This window comes from Carcharodon carcharias, chromosome 5 (assembly GCF_017639515.1).
Source record: "Carcharodon carcharias isolate sCarCar2 chromosome 5, sCarCar2.pri, whole genome shotgun sequence".
NCBI classification, from domain to species: Eukaryota; Metazoa; Chordata; class Chondrichthyes; order Lamniformes; family Lamnidae; genus Carcharodon; species Carcharodon carcharias.
Genome location: NC_054471.1, coordinates 134,691,750 through 134,715,878, shown reverse-complemented (window position 1 = coordinate 134,715,878; position 24,129 = coordinate 134,691,750).

Below are 24,129 nucleotides of genomic sequence, written 5' to 3'. Positions count from 1 at the left end.
GTGGGGCAGCCGGCATGATGCAATGGCGGGGTGATGGCAGGCAGACCAAGGAGAGCCCACCCGACATGGAAACGGCGTGTTTCCTGGGAATGCACAAGTAACGTGGCCGGCTCGGGACAATACAGCGTGTAAACCTGTCATCGTGGCCGGCGGGTGGAACACCATTTTGCCCCCCCACTATCGCACTTAGTGTAAATTTCACCCAAAGTGAGCATTGGTTCTATAGAAAGTAAGTCTAGAGAATTGATAATGGAAAACAAGGAAATGGCAGAAGAATTGAACAGGTATTTTGCATCAGTCCTCACTATAGAGGGGACAAGTAACATCCCAGAGGCAGCTGGAATGGGTGGTAGGGAGGAACTCAGGAAAATTACAATCACCAGAGAAGTGGTACTGAGTAAATTGTTGCAGCTGCAGGCTGAAAAGTACCCAGGTCCTGAAGGACTTCATCAAAGGGTCTTAAATTAAGTGGTAGTGAGATAATTGATGCATTGGTTTTAATTTTCCAAAGTTCACTAGATGTGAGGAAAGTCCCATTAGATTGGAAGATAACAAATGTAACTCCATTATTCAAAAATGGAGGGAGATAGAAAGTGGGAAAGTACAGGCCAGTTAGCTTAGCATCTGTCATAGGGAAAATGTTAGAAGCTATTCTTAAAGAAGCTATGGCAGGGCACTTGGATAAGCTCAAGGTAATCAGGCAGAGTCAACATGGTTTTGTGAAAGGGAAATAATGTTTAACCAACTTATTGGAGTTCTTGGAAGAAGTAACATTGGCTGTGGATAAAGGGGAACCAGTGGGTGTACTGTACTTAGATTTCCAGAAGGCATTTGATAAAGTGCCACATCAAAGGTTATTGCAGAAAATAAAAGCTCATGGTGTAGGGGTAACATATTGGCAAGGATAAAGGATTAGCAAGCTAGCAGGAAGCAGACAGTAAACATAAATGGGTCTTTTTCAATGTTGGCAAGGTGTAGCGAGTGGTGTGCCACAGGAATCAGTGCTGGGACCTCAACTATTTACAAGTTATATTAATGACTAGGATGAAGTGATGGATGGGGTGGTTGTCAAAGTTGCTGATGATATAAGATAGATAGGAAAGTAATTTGTGGAGAGGACATAAGAAGATGGCAAAAAGATATAGATAGGTTAAGTGAATGGGCAAAGACCTGCAAATGGAGTATAATGTGGCAAAATGTGAAATTGTCCATTTTGGCAGGAAGAATAAAAGAGGAGCATATTATCTAAATGGTGAGAGATTGCAGAGCTCTGAGATGCAGAGGAATCTGGGTGACTTAGTGCATGAATCGCAAAGGGCTAATATGCAGGTACAGTAAGTAATAAGGAAAGCTAATAGAATGTTATAATTTATTGCAAGGGGAATTGAATACAAAAATAGGAAGGTTATGCTTCATTTATACAGACCACTAGTGAGACCACATCTGGAGTACTGTGTACAGTATTGGTCACCTTCCTTAAGGAAGGATGTAAATGTGTTGAAAGCAGTTCAGAGAACATTTACCAGACTAATACCAGGAATGGATGGGTTGTCTAATAAGGTTGGACAGACTAAGCTTGTATCCACTGGAGTTTAGAAGAGTAAGAGGTGATTTGATTGAAACATATAAGATACTGAGGGGTCTTGACAGGGTGGATATGGAGAGGATGTTTCTTCTTGTGGGAGAATCTAGAACTAGGGGTCACTATCTAAAACCAAAGAATTTCCCATTTAAAGCGGAGATGTAGCAATTTTTTTTCTCTCAGAAGGTTGTGAGTCTTTGGAACTCACTTCCTGAAAAGGTGGTGGAAGCAAAGTCTTTGAGTATTTTTGAGACATAGGTGGATAGATTTTTTAAGCAAGGAGATGATAATTATCGGGGTAGGCAAGATGCAGATTTGAGTTTACTATCAGATCAGCGATGATCTTATTCAGTGGCAGAGCAGGTTCAAGGTGATGAATGGCCTATTCCTGCTCCTTGTTCGTATGTTCGTATGTTTTGCCAAACAGGATCACTTTGGCAAGTGCAATTTACTGTGGATGCTAGAAATATAAAATAAAAACAAGAAATGCTGGAAATATCAGCAGGTCTATGAGCATTCATTGAGGGAGAAACAGAGTTAACAGGCTGAATTTTACCTGCCCTCTGCAGATGGGCCGGGAGGCAGAGAGACCCATAAAATGGCGGAAAGGCAGGGGTGGAGTGTCCATTGTTTTCCCACCACCAAGCCATCTTGCTACCAGCAGGGAAGTTGGTCCTCCCACACAGAGGCTAGTTGAGCCATTTAAGTGGTCAATTAAGTTCTTCTTCCACCACTGCTGGCCCTTTTCAAGGTGCTTTTGGGGAAACCACCAGGTAAACCCTGGTGGCCTCCCACTGGGTTTTGGGAAAGGCCCCTCCTATTCAGGCACTCTTTGGTCCACAGAGATCTTCCTCAGTGACAATGGCCACTCCCGCTGCTAAGACTGCTGAACTGCCAGCCCTCCAATTGGCCAATGGCTATTGGAAGAAAGCAGCTATCCTTAACGTGGACTAGCAGTTCAAAAAGGCAGCTCACCACCGCCTTCTTAAAAGCAACTAGGGATGATCAATAAATGCTGGCCCAGCCAGCGATGCCCAGACCCCACAAATGAATAAAGAAAAAAATCCATCCTTAATAGGGATGGCCACACAAATGGCAAATGATTAAATGCCTGCCTCCCTGTAAGATACAGCTCTGGGTTCCACCCTCCGCCAAAGTGAGGCCAGCCCCATCCTTCTTTCAGGCTCCTCAATAAGACCCATGCCACAAGAGTAAAATTTCAGTCAATGTTTGAGCTCAGTGACCCTTCATCAAGACTGACAGTACTTTGAATTGTAACAGTTCATAAAACAGGCAGGGAAAGTGGGGCAGGGGGTGTGGGATGGGAAGAAAGAACAAAAGAACGAGTCTGTGATAGAGTGGAAGGCATAAAAGATAGAAGTGATAAAAGGGGTGCTAATGAAGGAGATGGTAATGGGACCAGCAAAAGGACAAAGGATTTGTCAAATAAGGTGTGAATAAGAAAGCAGAATTACCACATCAACTGCCTCCAAGAAAAAGAGGTTGTGATGTGAAGTTGTTGAGCTCAGTGTTGTGTCCAGAAGGCTGCAAAGTGCCTCGTTGAAAGATGAGATGCTGTTCCTCAAGCTGGATAGCTTTGGCCTTGCTGAAGGGGGGTCAGAGTTCAGAAAGAAAAATAAGAGAAGCAACTTGTTTGGCACATCCAAGTGCCTCAGGAATTCCTTTGAACATAGGCTGCTCTGGGACTTGGTTTACCACGTTTCAAGTCTGAAAACATCCTTTTGCTTCCACTCTTATGAGTTCTGTTCTCCTAATATCTTTTTGTCCATGTGGATATTTAGTTTTCCATTGGCCAGGGTCTTAGGGTTGGCATGTGGGGCAGGCCCTGCTCGCCGATGCGTAAAATGACGCAAGGTGACATCAGGCGTGCGTCCCGACATCACTGCGCGTCATTCCGATTTTCAACTCAGTGGGCACACACTAGAGTTGGCTGTGCGCCCGCCGAACTGTCAAAGGCTTATTAAGGCCATTTAAATATCAATTAAAATAATTAACAGAGCTGCCAGTCCAACCTTAAGGTTGGCGGGCAGGCGAAGAGCCCCAGGCGGCCTTTGCATTTATTATAAAACCTCATCCACAGGCGTGATGAGATTTCATAAACTTTTAAACTTTAATAAAAATTTTCAATAAAGTTCATTGACAGGTCCCAGCTCATGTGACACTGTCACATGAGGGGACATGTCTGAATTTTTTTTTCTTTATTAAAATTTTTCATAATGAAATTAAGCTCCCTGAGGCAGCTTTGTGCCTCAGGGAGATTTCTGCACTCTTTCCCGTGCATGCGTGAAAGAGCACAGGCCCCGACTGAGCCTACTCCCCCCACCCGCACAGGGAGCGCTCAGCATGTCCGGGTGCGCCTTAATTGGCCCGCCCATGTAAAATGGCGGTCGGCTGCATGCCCACCCATTCACACTCAGCACCACCCCCCCGCCCCCCGACGGGGAGAAAGTTCTCCCCGTTATCTTTAGTGGAATTCAATCAAATGTATTCAAACGTTCAAGTGCTAAAAAAAAAAGTAGATCCAGATCAAGAATAAATCTGGGTTGTAAGGGCCACGACACCATTGAGAGAATTAAGATAGGTTACCTGGTAGAACAATTAGCTAGGTAGTGTTGCCTCATTGAGTGGAAGGACTTTCCATCGGTGATCCACACTTACCCCAAATCCAGATTATCAAACAAGATTTGACGCTGAACTACTAAGGAGATATTAGGGCAGGTGACCAAACATTTAATCAAAGAGATAGATTTTAAAGAGCATATTAAAGGAGGAAAGCGAGGAAGCAAAGTGGAGAGCTTAATGGAGAGAATTCCAGAGCTTAGGGCCTTGGCACCTGCAGGCATGACTGCCAGTGGTGGAGTGATTAAAATTGGAGATGCCCAAGAGATCAGAATTGGAGAATTGCCGATACCTTGAAGGGTTATAGGGCTTGAGAAGATTACAGGCATAGGGAGGGGCAAAGCCATGAAGGGATTTGAAAACAAGGTTAAACATTTTTGAAATGAGGTTGCCATGTAGGGAGACATATGGGTCAGCGAGCATAGGGATGATGGTTGAACAGGACTTGGTGCCAGTTCGGACATGGACAATAACATTTTAGATGACCTCAAATTTACGGAAGGTAGTTGTGAGTGCATCAGGATAGTTAAGTCCAGAGATAACAAAGACATGACTGATGGTTTCAGTGGCACATGAGCTGAAAGGTGGAGTCAAGCAATGTTATGGAGGTGGAAAAAGGTGGTCTTACTGTTGACATGGCTGTGTTGTTGGAAGCTCAACTTTGGGTCAAATGTGACATCAAGGTTGTGAACAGTCTAGGTCAGCCTGAGACAGTTTCCAGGGAGAGAGATGGATCTGGTAGCTAGTGTCTGGAGTTTGTGGTGGAGACCAAAGACAATGGCTTTGATTTTCCTAATATTTAGTTGGAAGAAATTTCTGCTGATCGAGTAGTGGACGTTGGACAAACAGTCTGAAAAAGACATGGCGGGATCAAGAAAGGTGGCAGTGAGGTAGGTCTAGGTGTTGTTAGTGTGTAGGTGGGAACTGATGCTGTAAGATGATGTTGTTGGAGGCAGCATAAAGGTGAGAAATAGGAGGGAGCTTGCTGTAAGTTGAAGTAAGGTAGCAATAGATAAACTGCTGTCTGATTAAGTTGCAACAGGACCACCAAGCTTTAGAAGCCATTCCCCTGACATCAGAGCTCTATGAACAATGCTGCCAATTACCAATTAGCAATTTTAAAAGTATATATCCTAAAATAATATCTTGTTTTAAAGGAAGTGTACTGATTTTGACCTCCTAAGCTCCTGTTTGCAAAGGATATATGTTCCTTTCTATGAACTGGTTACAGTAATCACCAATGAGAATCTGCATGTAAAAAGTTTCTTTTTAATTAAAATAGCTGAAAGCTTTGTGATGTGTTGGTTAAACCAATACTTTGGGTCCAAGAGGAGAAACACATTAAAAGAAGCTCTTGAAGTTTAAAGGCCTTCATAACTTTTCCTTTGATCAAAAGTAGCTTTTACATGTATATGATCTCTCTACATCTACAGAGAAGAGAGCTACCCAATAATGTGGTACAAAATTCAATAGTAGCCAACTATTTAAATGTTATAACAGGATGCTGTATACCATCATCTAGACACACAGCACCCTCTAGAGGTGGAGTCAGAAATTTATGAGATTAATATTTATGAAAGACATTTGCTTCAGAAATTTGCTTCATTAATATAAGATCATTTGTTTGATTTGCTGTAAAATATACATTTTTTCCTTCTAAAGCCCAAACTTTAGTAACACAGAACAAACACATTATTAAAACTGAATCCATTTTATAAACTGGTGGAATTAAGAAAATGGCCGATGTGCTAATTCTATGCTTTTAAAAAATGAAATGGAAGAAAACAAAATTTGTCAATGTTTTTAATGAAGCTATTTATTAAGGATTCTGTTGATTGGAAACATTGTTTATTGTTAGTTCTGCCTCAGCAATTTGAACATGAACCAAAACAAATCCTAGCCATTAATTTTTCATTAAAAATGTATATTAGGCAGTGTTAGAAAAGGGAATGGCTCCATATTAGGTAGGAGCAAACTAGGTGGAAATTGTAAGTTATTAGGTGGGATCAAATTATGGGAGAAATGGATTAAGTCTAAATTTGGGTTGCTGTGCACAAATGTGAATGCATGGAGTGTGGTAAATAAGATAGGTGAGCTACAGGCTCAGATGGCTATGTGGAAATATTATGTTGTGGCTATAACAGAGACCCATGCTTGTGTATTAAACATTTTGGATACAAGGTGTTCAGGAAAGATAGGAAAAGAAGGAAAGGGGGAGGGGAAGGTATTGATTAAGGATAACATTGCAGTGCTGGAGAGGGCGGAATTCCTATAGGGGTCATGGACATAATCTATTTGGCTAGAGCTAAGGAACAAAAGCACTGCAATTACATTGTTTGATGTAGTCTACAGGACATCAGCTAGTGGGAGAGATGTAGAGGAACGAATTTACAAGAAAAATATAGAGAGATGCAATAATTATCGAATGGGGGACTTTAATTATCTGCATATAGACTGGAATAAACCAGTGTAAAGGGCAGAAAAGGACATGAGTTCCTAGAATGTGTTCTGGAGAGTTTTCTACAGCAGTATGTTTCCAATCCAACAAGAAAGGAGGCATTGTTCAACCTTGTTGAACAAGTTCCTGGGAATGAGGTGAGCCAAGTGGATCGAGTGTCAGTAGGGAAACACTTAGGGGACAGTGATCACTGTATTGTAAGTTTTAGGTTGGTTATGGAAAAAGACAAGGAACAATCCAAAATAAGAATAATTAACTGGGGGAAAGCCAACTTCAATAGGGTGAGAATGAATCTGGCCCAGATCATTTGGAATCAAAAGTTGGCAGGTAAAGCGATATCTGAACAATGGCATGCTTTTAGAGAAAAGGTAGTTCAGGCACAGACAAGATATATTCCCACAAAGTGAAAAGGCAGGGCAAATAAATCCAGAACTTCCTAGGTGACAAAAGAGATCGGGGTTAAGATGAAGAATATGAAGAATGAATTATTAAGATGAAGAATGAAGATAAGGATATCAGTAAGGTTGAGAGAGTGCAGAGAAGATTTACTAGGATGTTGCCAGATCTTAAGGAGTTGAGTTACAGGGAAAGATTAAACAGGTTAGGACTTTATTCCTTGGAGCGTAGAAGAATGAGGGGAGATATGATAGAAGTTTACAAAATTATGAGGGGTATAGACAGAGTAAATGCGAGTAGGCTCTTTCCACTTAGATTAGGAGAAATAAACACGAGAGGACATGGCTTTAGGGCGAAGGGGGAAAGGTTTAGGGGGAACATTAGGGGGAACTTCTTCACTCAGAGAGTGGTGAGAGTGTGGAATGAGCTACCATCTGACGTGGTAAATGCGGACTCACTCTTAAGTTTTAAGAATAAATTAGATAGATACATGGATGGGAGAGGTCTGGAGGGTTATGGACTAGGTGCAGGTCAATGGGACTAGCGGAATAATATTTTGGCACAGACTAGAATGGCCGAATGGCCTGTTTTCTGTGCTGTAGTATTCTATGGTTCTAAGAAGAAAAAGTGTACTTACGACAAATATCAGGTGGACAATACAACCGAGGGCCAGGCTGAATATGGGAGTTTCAGAGGGGAAGTGAAAAACCAGATAAGAGAAGCAAAGAGAGAATATGGAAAGAGTCTAGCAGCCAACATAAAAAGGAATCTAACTTAGGCATATAAATAGTAAAAGAGTGGTGAAAGGAGGATTGGGGCTGATTAGAGACCAAAAAGGGGATTTACGCATGGAGACAGAGGGCATGCATGAGGCATTAAATGAATGCTTTGCACCTGTCTTTACCCAAGAAGAAGATACTGAGCAGGTCATGGTGAAAGAGGAGATAGTTCAGGCACTTGAAGAGTTTAAAATTGATATGGAGGAGATATTGGATTTGCTATCTGTATTTAAGAGTTGATAAGGCACCAGGGCCAGAAGGGATACATCCAAGGATACTGAGGGAATTGAGAATGGAAATTGTAGAGGCATTGACAATCATTTTTCAGTCTTCCTTAAACTCAGGGTGGTGCCAGAGGGCTGGAGAATTGCAAATGTTACACCCTTGTTTGAAAAATTATGTGAAGTTAAGCCCAACAACTATAGGCCAGTCAACGTGACTTCAGTCATGGGGAAACATTTAGAAACAACAATTTGGGACAAAGTTAATTGTCATTTGGGCAAATGTGGGTTAATTAAAGAAAGCCAGCATGGAGTTTTAAAGGTGAAATTGTGTTTAACTAACTTGCTGGAGTTTTTTGATGAGATAACAGAGAAGGTTGGTGAGGGTAATGCTGTTGATGTGGAGTACATGGACTTTCAGAAGGCATTTGATAAAGTGCCACACAACAGACTTTTGAGCAAAGTTATAGTTCATGGGATAAAAGGGATAGTAGCAACATGGATATGACATTGGCTGCGTGGCAGGTAAGTTAATGGATGTTGTTTGGGCTGGAGAAAGGTTTGTAGTGGTCTTCCATAGTGGTGAGTGTTAGGACTCTTATTCTTCTTGATAATATCTTAATGAAGTGCTCAATTTCAAAATTTGCAAATGATACGAAATTTCGAAGCATTGTGAACTATGATGAAAATAGTGCAGAACTTCAAAAGAACATAGGATAGTGGATTGCACAGACACGGGATAGATGAAATTTGGTGGAATGCGTGGAAAAGTGGCAGATAAAATTTAATGCAGAGAAGTGTGAAGTGATTAATTTTGATAGGAAGAATGCGGAGAGACAATATAAAATAAAGGGTACAATTCTAACGGAGATGTAGGAGCAGAGGGACCTGGGTATATACATTATTCATTGAATGTGGTAACACAGGTTGAGAGAGTGGTTAATAAAGCATGAAATATTCTAGATTTTATTAATAGAGTATAAAAGCAAGGAAGTTATGTTAAACTTGTACAAAACAAGTTCAGCCTCAATGGAGTGCTATGTCCAATTCTGGGCGCCCCACTTTAGGAAAGATATGAAGACTATTGAGAGGGTGCAGAAAAGATTCACAAGAATGCTTCCAGGAATGAGGAACTTCAGTTATGTAGATTGATTGGAGACTGTTTTCCTTGGAACAGAAAAGCCTGAGATGAGATTTGATAGAGGTATTCAAAATCATGAGAGGTCTGGACAGAGTAGCTAGGAACAAAAAATGTTCCCATTGACAAAAGGATTGAGAATAAGAGGGCACAGATTTAAGGTATTTGGTTAAAAAAAAGGAATGGCGACATGAGGAAAAACCTTTTCATTCAGTGAGAGGTTAAGATCTGGAAAGCGCTGCCTGAGAGCGTGGTGGAGACAGGTTCAATTGAGGTAGTCAAGAGGGAATTGGATTGTTATCTGAAAGGCAAGGGGAGCAGACACATAGAACCACCACCACCTGGAAGTTCCCCTCCAAGTGACTCATCATCCCGACTTGGGAATATATTGCAATTCCTTCACTGTCGCTGGGTCAAAATCCTGGAACTCCCTCCCTAAAAACACCACATGGGCTGCAAAGGTTCAAGAAGGCAGCTCACCACCATCTTCTCAAGGGCAATTAGGAATGGGCAATAAATGCTGGCCTAGCCAGCGACACCCACATGCCATGAATGAATAAAAAAAGAATGTGCAAGTTAAGGGGAGGAGGTGGGGGAGTGGCACTAGGTAAATTGCTCCTATGGATAGCTGGAGCAGACACAATGGGCCAAATGGCCTCCTTCTATGATGTAACAATTCTGTGATTCTGTGAAGAATACATTGATTTTGGATAAAGCACATCCAGTCTATAGCTTTTAACATGACCTCAGCATTAAGTATAATGGAGTCTGAGGGCAGAAGAGGTTAACTAGCAGGTCAAATAAGTGACCTTTAACCTTAGACATAGGAAATGTGTACGTGTGTATGGATTTCTTCCTTAAGTCTTTTCTCTCCCACATTTAATATGTGCTCAACTTTCTTTCATGATATTTTGACTAATTTCTCTTTTTCTTTAAACCACTGCCTTCAAACTGTCAAAATAGATTAGTCACTTTCAAACTGGCATCTGCCTGTGCCACGAATATATGGCATGAAATAATAGTGACTTTGCCTTGAAATATATCTAGGCACTAACTGACAGCTTTGGGTCAAGTTCAGAAGGGTAGATATCATTTATTACTTTGCCTTTTTCTGTAAATAATTTACACTGAATGTGGAAAATCAATTTCTATGCGAACACAACTCCCAAGTTCTACTATTTGGTCAATATGGTAATATTATATATATATATTGAATGGCTCCGTCATTGTTTTTGGATGTTTTTGATATTAGGTGAGATTCCAGCATATATATGTATATATATATACACAAAAAATATACATATACATACATATACATATACATACACACATATAAATATATATACACATATATACACACACATATATATACACACATATATACATATACATATATACAGATATACATATACATAAATAAATGTATTGCAGACATATTCATTTTGTTCTTTTTGATTGCTGGAGGCCATTTTCAGTCCTATAACCTCTGCCTCAGCCCCCCAGTCCCCACCCAAGTTGGCTGTTCATGCCAAAGTCTATTATGCAATTTGATGTTTTGTGATTTAATTTTTTCTGCTCCTCTGCAATAAATCAATGAGATAGCCAATGGTATAGAAATTACATGCATTATGACAATAAGGAATTACAGCAAAATAAGTCACTTTACAGCAGTGAATGCACAAATATTTGTTTCTCCCTAATGGAAGGAACTGCATCCCCCATTTTCTTGTCTAGTTATATCTTTATACACATTTACACAGCTCTTCCATACACAGTCACCATCACTTTGTAGCCTGCTGAGAATGTAACAAATAAATTGATGTGTCACATGTCATCAAAACATTAACAGAGAATGACCCTAATTATTCTGTCTCAGAGATGTCTCCTGCGTATGCCTGTTAGTCTGGCAGTTTGAGCCAGACACAAGTGCAACAAATAAAAGCTGCTGCTGCTGCTGGTGGTCATGAGATCAAGAGAACTTTACTACTCCTCACATTATGGAAAGAAAAAGGGTGCACAAGGCCTTATTGACTGCATTCATTTTGCAGTCTGACTCTCATTGCATTTTGCACCTCAAATCTTGGGAATCTGAGCAAAAGGTTATTTAAAATGAAAGATAAAGGAGCTGCTGGTAAAATACCATTATAGCTATGGATTGATTGAAACTGGATATCCTATTTATTATCAATTGTACAGATTTTGAAAGTCCATGCTGAACATTTCAATGCCATTTATTTTTCATGGCAAAATCTGTAATGCATGAAGTCCAATTTCATTAAATAGAAAGGAAACCCTTCAGACTAAATGTTGAAGAAGGACAAGATTTTTACTGTGTGGAATGAGTCTAGTTACATAAAGACATTTCACTTACATTTGGGGAGATAATTCTGCTTCACCTCAACCCACACACAAAGGCATGCACACAGAGCAAATATCTATGCTAGCATCCGTAAACAATACACAGTTGTTAGGGCAGTAAAGGTAAACTCATTGCTAACAAAAATTAGGGCCACTGTTATAAAAAGACAGAGGAGGACATATGTTTTAAACAGAATAAAGGATATTAATAAGGGTAGCAATATTTTCCTTGAAATTCAGGAAAGTTTGCTGATGCCTTAAAGGTCAACATACATAACATATCTCACACCAGTAATCGGACCTGTTAGATTGTAAAGCTGCAATTTCAATCTAGGTGTAATTCAGCAGACACCAAAAAGTCCAGCTTTGCTCATTGGTTTTTAACCCATACCTTTGATGAAATACTGGATGCAAGAATGCTATAAGGTGACATTTATGATTTGTTACATGCTATGTTCTTAATTTTCTTAAATCACTTATTACTTAGCATATAATTCTATCTATATTTGCAATATTTTTTGTTTAAATTAATAATAAAACGAAATCCATACTTTGCGTTTTGTATATTCTTCTGATGAATCAAATGTGAAGAACACTAAGGGCAGAATCGCCCCATATTTGCACTAAGTACGGTAACAGGTAAGAAAAAGAATGTTCTATCTGCTGACCGCAATGGCTGCTTTTCACGCCGTATTGCCCCAATCCCGCCTCATTAATCATGCATTCCTGGGAACATGCTGTTTCGCTGGCGTAAGGCATCCGATTCACTCACCATGCTGTCACCTCGCTGCTTCCTCACACCGGGTGCCAGGTTTAAGTGCAGCCACGCACACACCTGTCAGGGTTTTTAGGTTGGCAGATGGACATGATCGGTGGGCCTGGGATCAGCTAGGGAATGGACCGCCGACCACGATTGGCCCCAGACCACTATTTCCGTTAATTGGCCAGCCAGCGTGAAATATGTGCTGAGAAGCTCAGTGTTGCCAGGATGGGGAAGGAAGAGGGCAGGCGCTGACAGAAAGCTCCCTGAAGACAAAGAGCTGCCTCAGGAAGCTGAAGACATGGAAAGTATTAAATAAAGTTTTTAAAATCAGGGAAAAAGATGTGCAGGCATCACAATCAGTCACCTGAATATATACATGATAAAGATGCTGTCCATAGATTTTATATTTCTTTCATTTAACAATGGAAACATCATCCCACCCGTGGATGATGTTTCATGAAAAATGTAAAGGCCGCCTGGCTAATTCGCCAGTTTGCTCACTGTAAGGTTGGACAGACCATGAAAAATCGGAGTCAACTGCACTGTTAATGGGCTTAATTGCCCTCTTAACTGTTGTCAGGCATGCTTCCGGCTTTCGTGTGCGCCCGCCGACTGAAATATTGCGTGAGCGTGGGGTGACGTAAGGACATTCGTCCAACGTCATCTCGTGCGATTTTGCGCACGCATGCCCACATGCCAAGCTAAAAATCCTGCCCAAGACTGCTGCATTGAAGACAAATGGCCCAGAAAGGCAAAAAGACTGCATTCCCCCAATTTAGTGACGCATCCCTGGGAAGCCTTCTGGACACCACTGGAGTTCACCACGATGCCCTGTACTCCCACTCTGGCCACAGGAGGCCGATCAGTGTCACTACTCTGGCTTGAGAGGCAGTGGAGGCGATGGTCAGTGCCAACACTGCACAGAAAAGGGTCGCCGTCCAGTCCAGAAACAGGATGAATGACCTCATCTGTGCCGCCAGGGTAAGACAATGATCTCACCACTCTAAACTCACACACTCACAAGCCCATCACACATCCACTGGCATCTCACTCACTGCCAGCTCAAGGGACATCACCTCTCACTCTCTCACACACATCCTAACATCTCCACCTGGCCTCATTTACTCTGGAGACGGCCTCCACACTCCTCACCCTCTTGAGGCCACTTGCATAGATCAACATGTGCCCCCACACAAACCCTGGGATAACTCCCTTTCCCTGTAATGCCCTAGCCCTTCAGCCTCTTCCCTTGCCTGAGGCCACTTATCCCCTTTCCCCAAGCAAGACCTAGCCCTGCAGCTGTTGAAAAGCCACTCCTGCCTCACTTCTGGTCTTGTAAGTAGAGACCTACCCATGCGCCCCGCTAAAAATGATGTGACACTGCCTGCGAAACGTGGCATTGATAACCGCGAGTGGTGCCTGAAGTAAGGTCAGCAAACAAACCCAAGTGAAGTGCAGCTCACCAGGTGCACATCGCTTATGTTCAGTTGTGAAACACACGCCGACATGCCCGAATGATCCAGCCTGAGGGGTGATTCCGGCAAGGAGGGCTTATAATGATATGTAGATGTATTAAGATGAAGTTCCCGATGTGCGGTGACAGGAAACAAGGCTTGCCATTGACGGGTGCAGCAGATGATAGCAAACTGATTTCACAACATTATGAAACCGATTTTTGGCCTCCCCGTCATATTGTCGGCTCACACCCGCCATGGTGCCCAATGCCAACGGACAAGCAAAATTCCAGCCCAATACATTTTACTACGAATGAAAGGGTGCACTTTATCCCTATTTAATAATAAAGGGAAAAACACAGAAAAATAAAATGGCCCAAAAAACCCAGCAAACTCATTGTTTGTAAAGAAATCATTTTAATTAATTCCTTTTCAGCTATTCCAATGCAGTGTCTGTCAGCCACCACCACCAGCCCACCTCCTGTCCCCAACAATTGAATGTGTAAAATATACAATATATTGTGTAGGTTCTCATGGTATTTTTAGCCTAAAGATGTAATAGGATTTGTCCTTATATAAAGCACACTAATATTGCCAGGACAACAGGTTTTGACTCAAGCATTTTCTTTTGTTCCACCCACTCTGTGCCATCCTGGTCTTCCTACACTGTGCTGAATCTTAAATTTCACAGTGCGGTATTTAGTTGATATTTGGCACAAAGCCATGGGCTAGGCACTAGTAATAACCTCAGCTCATAAAAGATGCTCAGGACAAGTCAGTTAACAATTATTCAAGTCTTCAGCTGGCGGCAACAACTATCAGTCTATAGCAGCTGTATTTCAGTTCTGATTATGTATTTGTTTGCAGAGAACAGAAAAGAAATGATACTCTTTGTCAACCACTTCCATTTACTAGGCTCCTATGGACCTTGTCCAGTAAAAACTAACCTACTTCTGAGTGTTTATGCCAGACAGGGGTTTTAGAAACATAGTTGCTTGTGTGATCATTTTCTTATAAACATACAAACTTATGAACATAAGAATTAGGAGCAGGAATAGGCCATTTAGCCCTTTGAGCCTGCTCAATTATTTAATAAAACCTTGGCTGATCAAATAAGATTATGGCACAGCACTCATTACATTTTGCCAGCCAGAAAATTAGCCATTTATGCATGCGCTCTGGGCAGAATTTTGCCCTTGCTGGGCGGGCTCGGCAGGGATGGGTCACGACCATCGCCAGTGATCGGTGCCTGACCGCAACTTCACGTTGGCTGGCAAATTAAGCCTGCCCAGTGTAAAATGCGAGCGGCAATGCTCAGCGCTGCTTCTGTGAGCAGGGAAGGAGGGTGAGTGGGGACCTTCGCACATGCGTGTGAGTGAGCACTTGAAAATCTCTCAGAGGCACAGAGCTGCCCCAGGGAGATGAAGAGTTTTCAAAATTAGAAATAAAGATTTTTAAACCATTATAAAACATGTCCCCTCATGTGACTCTGTCACATGAATAGGGACATGTTATAAATGAAATTTTAAAACTTTTATTTTATTTTTATTTGATGTTGGAAACCTCATCCCACCTGTAGATGAGATTTCCAAAATAATGCAAAGGTCACTTGGCCTTTTCACCTGTCCGCCAACCGTAAGATTGGATGGGCAGCAATAAATATAAGTTAATTAATGCTTTAATGACCTTAATAGGCCTTCTAATTGTTGGCAGCTGCGCTGCCGATTTCTGTGCATGCGCTGACCGAACTATTGCCCAACTGCATGTTGACGTCGGGATGCTCGCCCAATGTCATCATATGTCTTTTTATGCTTGAGCAGGTTGGGCGAGTGCCTACCCACCGAGGAGAAAATTCTGGCCCCTGTTTGCTCTTAGCAACTCCACTTTCTATCTACCCCAATACTCTTTGACTCTTAATTGTTAGTCAAGAATCTAACTCTCCCTTAAAAATCTTCAGTGACCACTCTCTGAGGAAGAGACTTCCATAGACTCATGAACTTCTGGGAGAAAAAAGTTCTCCTCATCTTCATCTTAAATTGGAGAACCATTATGTTTAAACTGTGTCCCATAGTTCTTGTCTCTCCCACAAGAGGGAACATCCCTTCGGTATCTATTTTGTCCAGTCCATTCAGGATCCTATATGTTTCAATAAAATTGCTTTTTATCCTTCTAAATACCAATGGATACAGACCCAACCTGTCCAACCCTTCCTCATAACATAATCCCCATCCCAAGAATAAGTCGAGTGAACTTTTGTTGAACTGCTTTGATGCAATTATATTCTTTTGTAAGTAAGGAGACCAAAATGATACACGTTATTCTAGATGTGGTCTCACCAATGCCCTGTGCAACTATGACAAAATTTCCTTACTTGTATATTCCATTTTCCCTTGCAATAAACAACAACATTCCATGTGCCTTCCTAATGACTCCTTGTGCCTGCATACTAAATTTTTGTGATTCATGTACCAGGGCACCCAGGTCCCTCTGAACACAGAGTTCTACAATCTCTCTCTATTTAAATAATATGCTGCTTTTCTATTCTTCCTGCCAAAGTGGACAAGCTCATATTTTCCTACATTATACTCTATCTGCCAAGTTTTTGTCCACTCATTTAACCTATCTATATCCCTTTGCAAATTCTTATTGTCCTCTTCAATACATAGTCTCCTAATATTTTTTATAGTAGCAAATTTAGCAACCATACATTCAGTCCCTTCATCCAGGTCATTGATATAGATTGTAAATAGTTGAGGCCCCAGCACTGATCCCTGTGGCACTGCACTTGTTACATTTTGCCAGCCCAAAAATGACCCACTTACACATACTCTTTGTTTCCTCTTAGCAAACCAATCCTCAAAATTGCCAATATGTTACTCCCTACATCATAAGCTCTTGTTTTTGTCATAACCTTTGATGTTGCAACTTGTCAAATCCCTTCTGGAAATCTTTCTGAAGAATCATATCTACTGGTTCCCCTTTATCCACATTGCTTGTTACTTCCTCAAAGAACTCTAATAAATTAATCAAACATGATTTCCCTTTGTCTGGACTTTCTTTTACACTAAATTTCTATTTTGTACCAATTGGTCAGGGTCAAGCTCTACTTTTATTTGAAATTATTTTAGCTTTAATTTGCAAAAGCTACATGAAGAGTTATTTGTTTATTGCTTTCATAATTCAGATGGATTACATATATCCAGTATTTCTGAAAGTGATGGTTACCACACACTACCAAAGTAATGTGATGATAGCTTTGAAGAAAGCTGGACAAATTAAGATCATGAAAAACTCTTCAAATTGAAAAATTGCATTAACCATTGTGTTCTGTAAGCAGTTATTAGACTCTTGTATGAAAACAGCTTACAGTGAACCAACAGATAAAAGTAAAAGAAAACACAACAATGCTGCAACCTGAATCATGAAAAGCTGAAGTGCACGATATTTTTTTTTCTCTTGCAGATGCAAACTATTCTGGGCTGTATTTCTAAAAATTTTTTGGTTTTATTTTCTCCATCATTTAAGATCTTTGTCATTTCTTCTAATTAAAAAAGCACACAAACACCAACGATTACTGGTCATGAAATATTGTTTTATCTTGATGCCTTCATATTTTGGAGTTCTTATAGTGATATCTTGAGTGTTAGATTTGATTTCTTCAGCAACATCTTTTGAAGTTGTTCTTTATACATTAGTTAGACCAGCAGCTGTTTAATTCTACACAATGGAACAATGAATGATTTAACACTTAGTGCCCATGTGTTTTAGCTGTGGGAAACTGGTGAGTAATTAGCCCCTTAAAATTTTCAGCTTATTGAGGAGCTGACTTTTTAAAATTTAAGCTTGTTGGTGCTCACTGTTTTGCTGTCATTTTGTGTCTGTTTGCAGTTAGATAATTAGTAAAGCCTCACAAGAGCAATGGATAGTGAAATAATAGATCATGATCACACCCCCTACTGCATGCTGAAACAAACATAAGATAAATGAGATTTTGTTATGCTTAGCCGATTTTCCAGGGAGCACTCTCTACTCAAAACTGACCTCTTCCCTTTCAGGAAGAGGCCAGGGTGCTTCTAAGTACTCTAGTCTGCAGCAGATGTCTGATTCAGTCTCTTGGGGACTGGATCCAATGCCAACGAATCAGGCAAAACTATAAAACTTCAACAGGGATTGAGCCCTAGGCACTCTTTTTTTCCTTTTTTTTGATTACTTACATTATAACCGCAGCCTTTTGTCAAGATATAGTATTGTGAGATATGCTAAATACAACACTATGCACAAGAAGCTAAATTATTAACCCTTAGTGGTGGATCTTTTTGATGGAAAAGGTTGCAGTTTTCAGGTGTGGAGTAAACAATTTCAGAGAGTGGGTCATATGCTGTCCTTTTTGATATATATATGAGAAGATGTTTCACATGTCAGTGGACACTGCTATTGGTTCCCTCTTTATATAACAGCAGTAAACATTTTCAAAACAGTACAGAAAACTAGAAAGGGTAAAAATATCAGTTCTGGAATCCACTCATAAAGATTGTGCAGAAGAATTTTTTATCTACATTTTAGGTTGAAGAACTGGTTTTATCAAAGCTGTTGAAATTATAAAATATTGTTATTAAATGACACCGAGTAATGAATAATTTACATTTATAATCTCGTCTGTTTCATATTTGAATTTTAACATAACTCGACTGGCAGGAATGAGGTGGTGGGCTTGGGTTAGATGTCCATTTTACACCAAGTCCAACTTTACTCACCATTGAAGTCCCAGCTGAATCTGTACATTCCCGTTAGATGTGTTATGTTATAATCACCAAACCAACTGGACTTCATCCCACTGTTGTAAATGCAAACATGAAATAAACAGTAAAATTGCAACAATGTCTGATGTATGAAGCACAAAGAAGCAATTAGTCCTGAAATCTGACAGCTCAGAGTCAATAAATGTGTAAAATGGATGTCCTTCCAGCAAAGCCTTAACACCTGGGGTTATAATTGACCTGTTCTATTTGGTTTGTTAGTTTTGAAAGTATATTACTGAGCCTAAAAAAACCCAGATTGTGTATGTGTGTGTGTGGCAGCAGTTTAGGATGTTAATTGCTTGTTAATTGGAATTCAAAAAACTTCCTGGCAAACTCATTTGTTTTAAATATCTGCGCAAAAATCTCTCTTAAAGGAATTTGGTGAAGCGGCATTGACAAATTGCTGAATGATGTTACAATAAGGCCAACTTTAGTATTCTAGTGTGAAACTGATGGGAGAGCAAGGTAGTTAGTTAAATACAAGTGAAGCCAACTTAGTTTGTGGGTTCACCCTCATTTACACACTTGGGATAGACAATATGGCCCATTGTGGGGTTGGGGAGTGGAACAGAAGAGAGAGAGTCTGCTGTTGCTGCAGATCTTAAAGATCTAAACAGTTTAAAGGGACCATATACTTTATGTGCCCAAAGTTGGAAGAGTTTCACTGATCTGTTTTCTGGCAGTTAAGGAAATGAGTAGGAGGGTGATTCAGTTTTTAGATGAGGCCACAGAAATTGGGTTGTGAATAAAGAGATAACTTGTTCTGCAGAACCTGGCTGCAGTACGTACAGTTATTCAGGGACCTCACTTAACCTGCTAAGGTGGGAGAGCTTACTCACATCTCTCATTATTTTCACTCAGCAGACCAAGATGCCTGGCATCACCTCCCCACAACCTGTCATTTCCCTGTATCCATTAGGTGGTACACATCCTCTCTGCTTTTCACCACACCCAAAAAGCTACCCCTCCTGACAAGTCCTAATGCTTGTGTATGTTTGATGGTTATCATCATACACACTATAGTCATAAAACTGAAACACAGCATGGGCTGTTGCACAATGGTGATGGAAGGGCCTCGCTGCCCTCCAGTTATCACTGTCTTGGTCTTCTCTCAGCTGATGCATAGACCAGCCTTGGCGTCATTACTCTCAAGACTCGGTGCTCATGTCTTGCAGTGCACACAATCCTTCAGCAAGCAAGGCGATGTCGTTTGCGAAATCCAGGTCCCTCAACTGGTGGTGTTGCAATGGGACATCAAAGTTTGCTCCCACCATCACCTTCCTCATGATGAAATCGATAACCAAGAGGAAAAGGAATGGGGAGACCATGCAGCCTCTCTGTACTCATTTACGATGCTGCGCTCCAACACCACATCAACAACAGCACTGCATCTTAACAGCTGAACATCAACCTGGAAGAAATTGCCAGATCAAAGGTCCAAGAAGCCACCAAGAGCCTGGAGAACAACAAAAGACATCTGGAATCGATGAGACACCAGCAGAACTATTGAAACATAACAAGAATAGAGCTCATGGACTTGTTCAACAAGATCTGAACTGCAGAGGACATCCTGGATGATTGGAGGTGTGGAATAATCATAAAGCTGCCAAAGGAAGGGAACCTGAGCAACTGCAATAACTGGAGGGGCATAACACTACTGTCAGTACTGGCAAGGTCTACAGCACAGTACTCCTCCATAGAATGAAAGCAGAAGTAGAAGTTATCCTTCACAAAGAATAAGCAGGTTTATGGGTGGCAGATCACGTTGCGAATGGATCTTTATGCTCAAGAACATTATGGAGCAGAGCCTAGCATATCAGAAGCTATTTGCTATCAAATTCATTGACATCAAGAAGGCTTTTGATAGCATCTAACAGCAGCCACTCTGGTACACCACAAGACAGTGTATGGCATCCCGGAGCAGCATATTAACATCTTCAAAATCTTATACCATGACTCCAGCTGCTGCGTCAAGACCAGCGTGGACACCATGGATATTGTAGAATGGTGATTTGAAAATGGAGATAGAGATAAAATTGTCAATTATCAATTGGGTGGTGGGTAGGAGGTTAAAAAATGCTATGGTGTAGATATTCGTAGGTGAGGTGAGAGGACCTGTCCTTGATATCAAGGTAGCATTTGACTGAGTGTGCCTCAAAGGTGCCCGAGCAAAATTGAAGTCAGTGGGAATCAGGGATAAATTCTCTATTGGCTAGAGTTGTACTTAGTCAGGGATGTTTAGGGGATGTGGGCACCACAGGCAAGGCCAGCAATTATTGCTGATCCCTACTTGCCCTTGAGAGGTGGCGTTGAGCCTTATTCTTAAATCACTGCAGTCCATGTGTTGCACGCACAGCCACAGTGCTGTTAGGAAGGCAGTTCTGGGATTTTGAACCAGCGATAGTGAAGGAATGGCAATACTGTTCCAAGTCAGAATGGTGTGTGGCTTGGAGGGGAGCTTTCAGGTGCTGGTGTTCCTATGCACCTGTTACACTTGGTCTTCTAGGTGGTAGATTTTAAACAGGGTGGTGCAGGATGGGGTGAACCTAGGATGTATTAGAGGTTTGTAAAATCTTTCTCTGAGAGCTCTCTTAGTGGCAAATAAGGGTTTCATTCCCAAACTTTACAAGAGTCAACACCCTGTTTTTGCATCGCTCTCGGTTTTTAGTTTCTTACATTTATTTTGATGAGGCCTAAGATTCTCCGGCCTCTGGTACATCAGCACAGCATGTCATCTGAATCGTGCCTACTTTATGGTAAAATTTAGACTGCTATTTATATGCTGGTCTAAATTCAAAAGATAACTTTGAGAAACATACAGTATTTAGCTTTGTGGTGCTAAACCACAAAAGTGGCATACCCACCTCTTTCTACCTGTCTACTCTGTCCAGATGTCTCATCATTTTGAACACCTTGATCAAACATTCCCTCAACCTTTTCTAAGGATAACAGCCCCAGCTGCTCCAATTTATCCATGCAATGAGGTCTCTCATCCCCACAAGCACTCTTGTAAATCTTTCCTGCATGCTCTCCAAGATCATAACATCCTTCTAAAAGTTAATACAGGGAAATGTGAGGTGATGCGTTTTGGTACAAAGGATAGGGAGAGACATTATAGACTTAATGGCAAGTTCTAAAGAGCATGCAGGGAGAAAAGTAACTGGGGGTTTATGTTCAAAAATCTTTGGTCAGCAGGGTATGTTGACAGCATAATTAATAAAGCAGACCCATGAAGAGAAATCATAGGCCCGGTGCTTCTCCTGTTCCCTTTTTCCTGGCCCCTTATTCCTCCACCCCCCCACCCCCAGCCACCCCAACTTTAACCCTTCCCTTCATTCATGCGTGATAACTTTTTCCCTTTCAAGGTTCGCCAATCAATTCAACAAACACTCACAAAAAGGCCCAAGTAAAATGATAACACCATTGTTGGCATCTGCTTACAAATTTCAACTGATTTATATGCAACATGGGTCATTAATATTAAGAGCAGCAACGATATAATGCAGTGTTGGTTTGTGTGCGCCCTATAGATGATCCCAGTGTGACTATCAAACAAACCAAAAAGTACAAATTTTACTTTAAAAGCATTGTGCAATACTGTTTATTTGACAAGAAAATATCCAATTAGTTATTTATAACAATATACAGATGATAACACTAATTTCAGTAATTGCATCAGGCCTGATTAGCATGTTATGCACATTGCACCATATGGACACAATGACAACAAATTCTTATTTTGGGGAAAGGTTCAATGCTTGCAACCCAGATAAGCTGCACAAGGTATTTACCATTCTGTAGAAGTAGAAGAATATTTTCTTCTGCCTGGGTGCATGATATTATTCAATATAATTATTTCATACAAGGTGTGTAATTCAATTCTATTTTATCTGAAAGATCAGATAACTGCTGAACAACATTGTGGAATGGTTGTACAACTTCACTGTCAGTGAGAAGCATTGGAGCCCTTGGGTGTCTCTGTGCAACACAACTTTTAAGAAGCCAGAGGGCAAAGACTAAATGGTTCATAATTGTATCTGTGTTTTCTTGATCAGCAAGTCTGAAGATTTTGCTAATTGCTGCTTCTCACTTCAATATATTATCAATATCTATTGTGCAACACAATTTTGTCACAGTATTTCAATACCACAAAAAACTCATAAAAAGCATCAAGACAGAATGGAATAATAGGTAAGTAGGCAAAAGGACAAGATTGAAGTCATTGGAAAAAATTCTTTAGAATTATATGCAGTGTAAAGCAGGTTACTGATTTACTATGAGACCATTACACATTTCTGTCCTGGAAATCTCACCCCTCAAAGCCACTCACAGTAAACTTTCATTAGCAACAAAATAAACAGAATTCCAGCCATGAATCTACCCTCCATTCGCAAGATAATCTTGGATGACAAAGGCCATCTAGCCTAGTTCATCTCATCCATTCTAGAATGAAATACAAAGATAGGTATTAAGAGCAGACTTAGGCTATATAGCCCCTCAGGCCTGCTCTGCCATTGATAACATTACCTTCATTATACCTGTGACTACAACTCAGAAGTACTTAATTGGGTGTAAAGCAATTTGGGATATCGTAAAAGGTGCCTTATAAATGTAGGTTTTACCTCTCTTTCATTACACCTGCATGGAGTAGACAGAGTGACTGTAACAATGGTGAAATTAGATTCTCTAAGGATAGTTAATCACAGAGTAATCAACTGATGTTAGGAAAGTGGCTCCAAAGAATTACTACATTTACAAAACAATGCAACTCTATGGCTAATCTTCTCCCCCCAACCCCGCCCAACTTCTCCCCAATGCCCCCTCAAACCCTCCTCCAACCTCCCTTCCATCTCCACTCTAACCACCCCAACTCCTCACTCTAACCTCCCCCACAAACTTCCCAAAACACCCCCTCCAACCTTCCACTGAACCCCCCCCTCCAACCTCTCCCAGAATCTTCCCCCACCCCAACACCCCCATCATCCCCCCAAAACCCCCAACATCTCTCTGCCTCCCACCCACCACCCCAACTCCCCAACCCCCATCACCCTTCCAACCTCCCCCAGGCCCATCTCCAACTACCCCCAACACAAACACACACACACACACACATACACAGACGCATACACACACAAACCACATCCAATTGGTTCTAAAATTACAGGGACTTCATTTACTATTTTTCAAGCAAGAACACTCTCCTCACAGTTGCTGCATAGCTGTTGATTTTCGGGCAACTTGGTTTTTTTAGTGGGATTCTCAAAAAAAAAATCGGAACCACCAAGCTGCCCGAAGGTTGGAAGCAACACCACAGCAACTCAACAAAATTTACACTGACACTGACAGGCCAGCTTTAAAAAGATTGCACCTCTCCAGTTCTGTTTTTTTAAGCTGGTCTGTGGCTTTGGCTGCTCAGTGTGAATGATAAGAAACTCCATTTAAAACATGAAGCACAGGCCCCACTTCGCTCCAGGCTCTGGTGTTTGGCCCCTTCTGCATCCCCTCTCCCATACTCTGTAGCAAAGCATATGGGATCTTGGG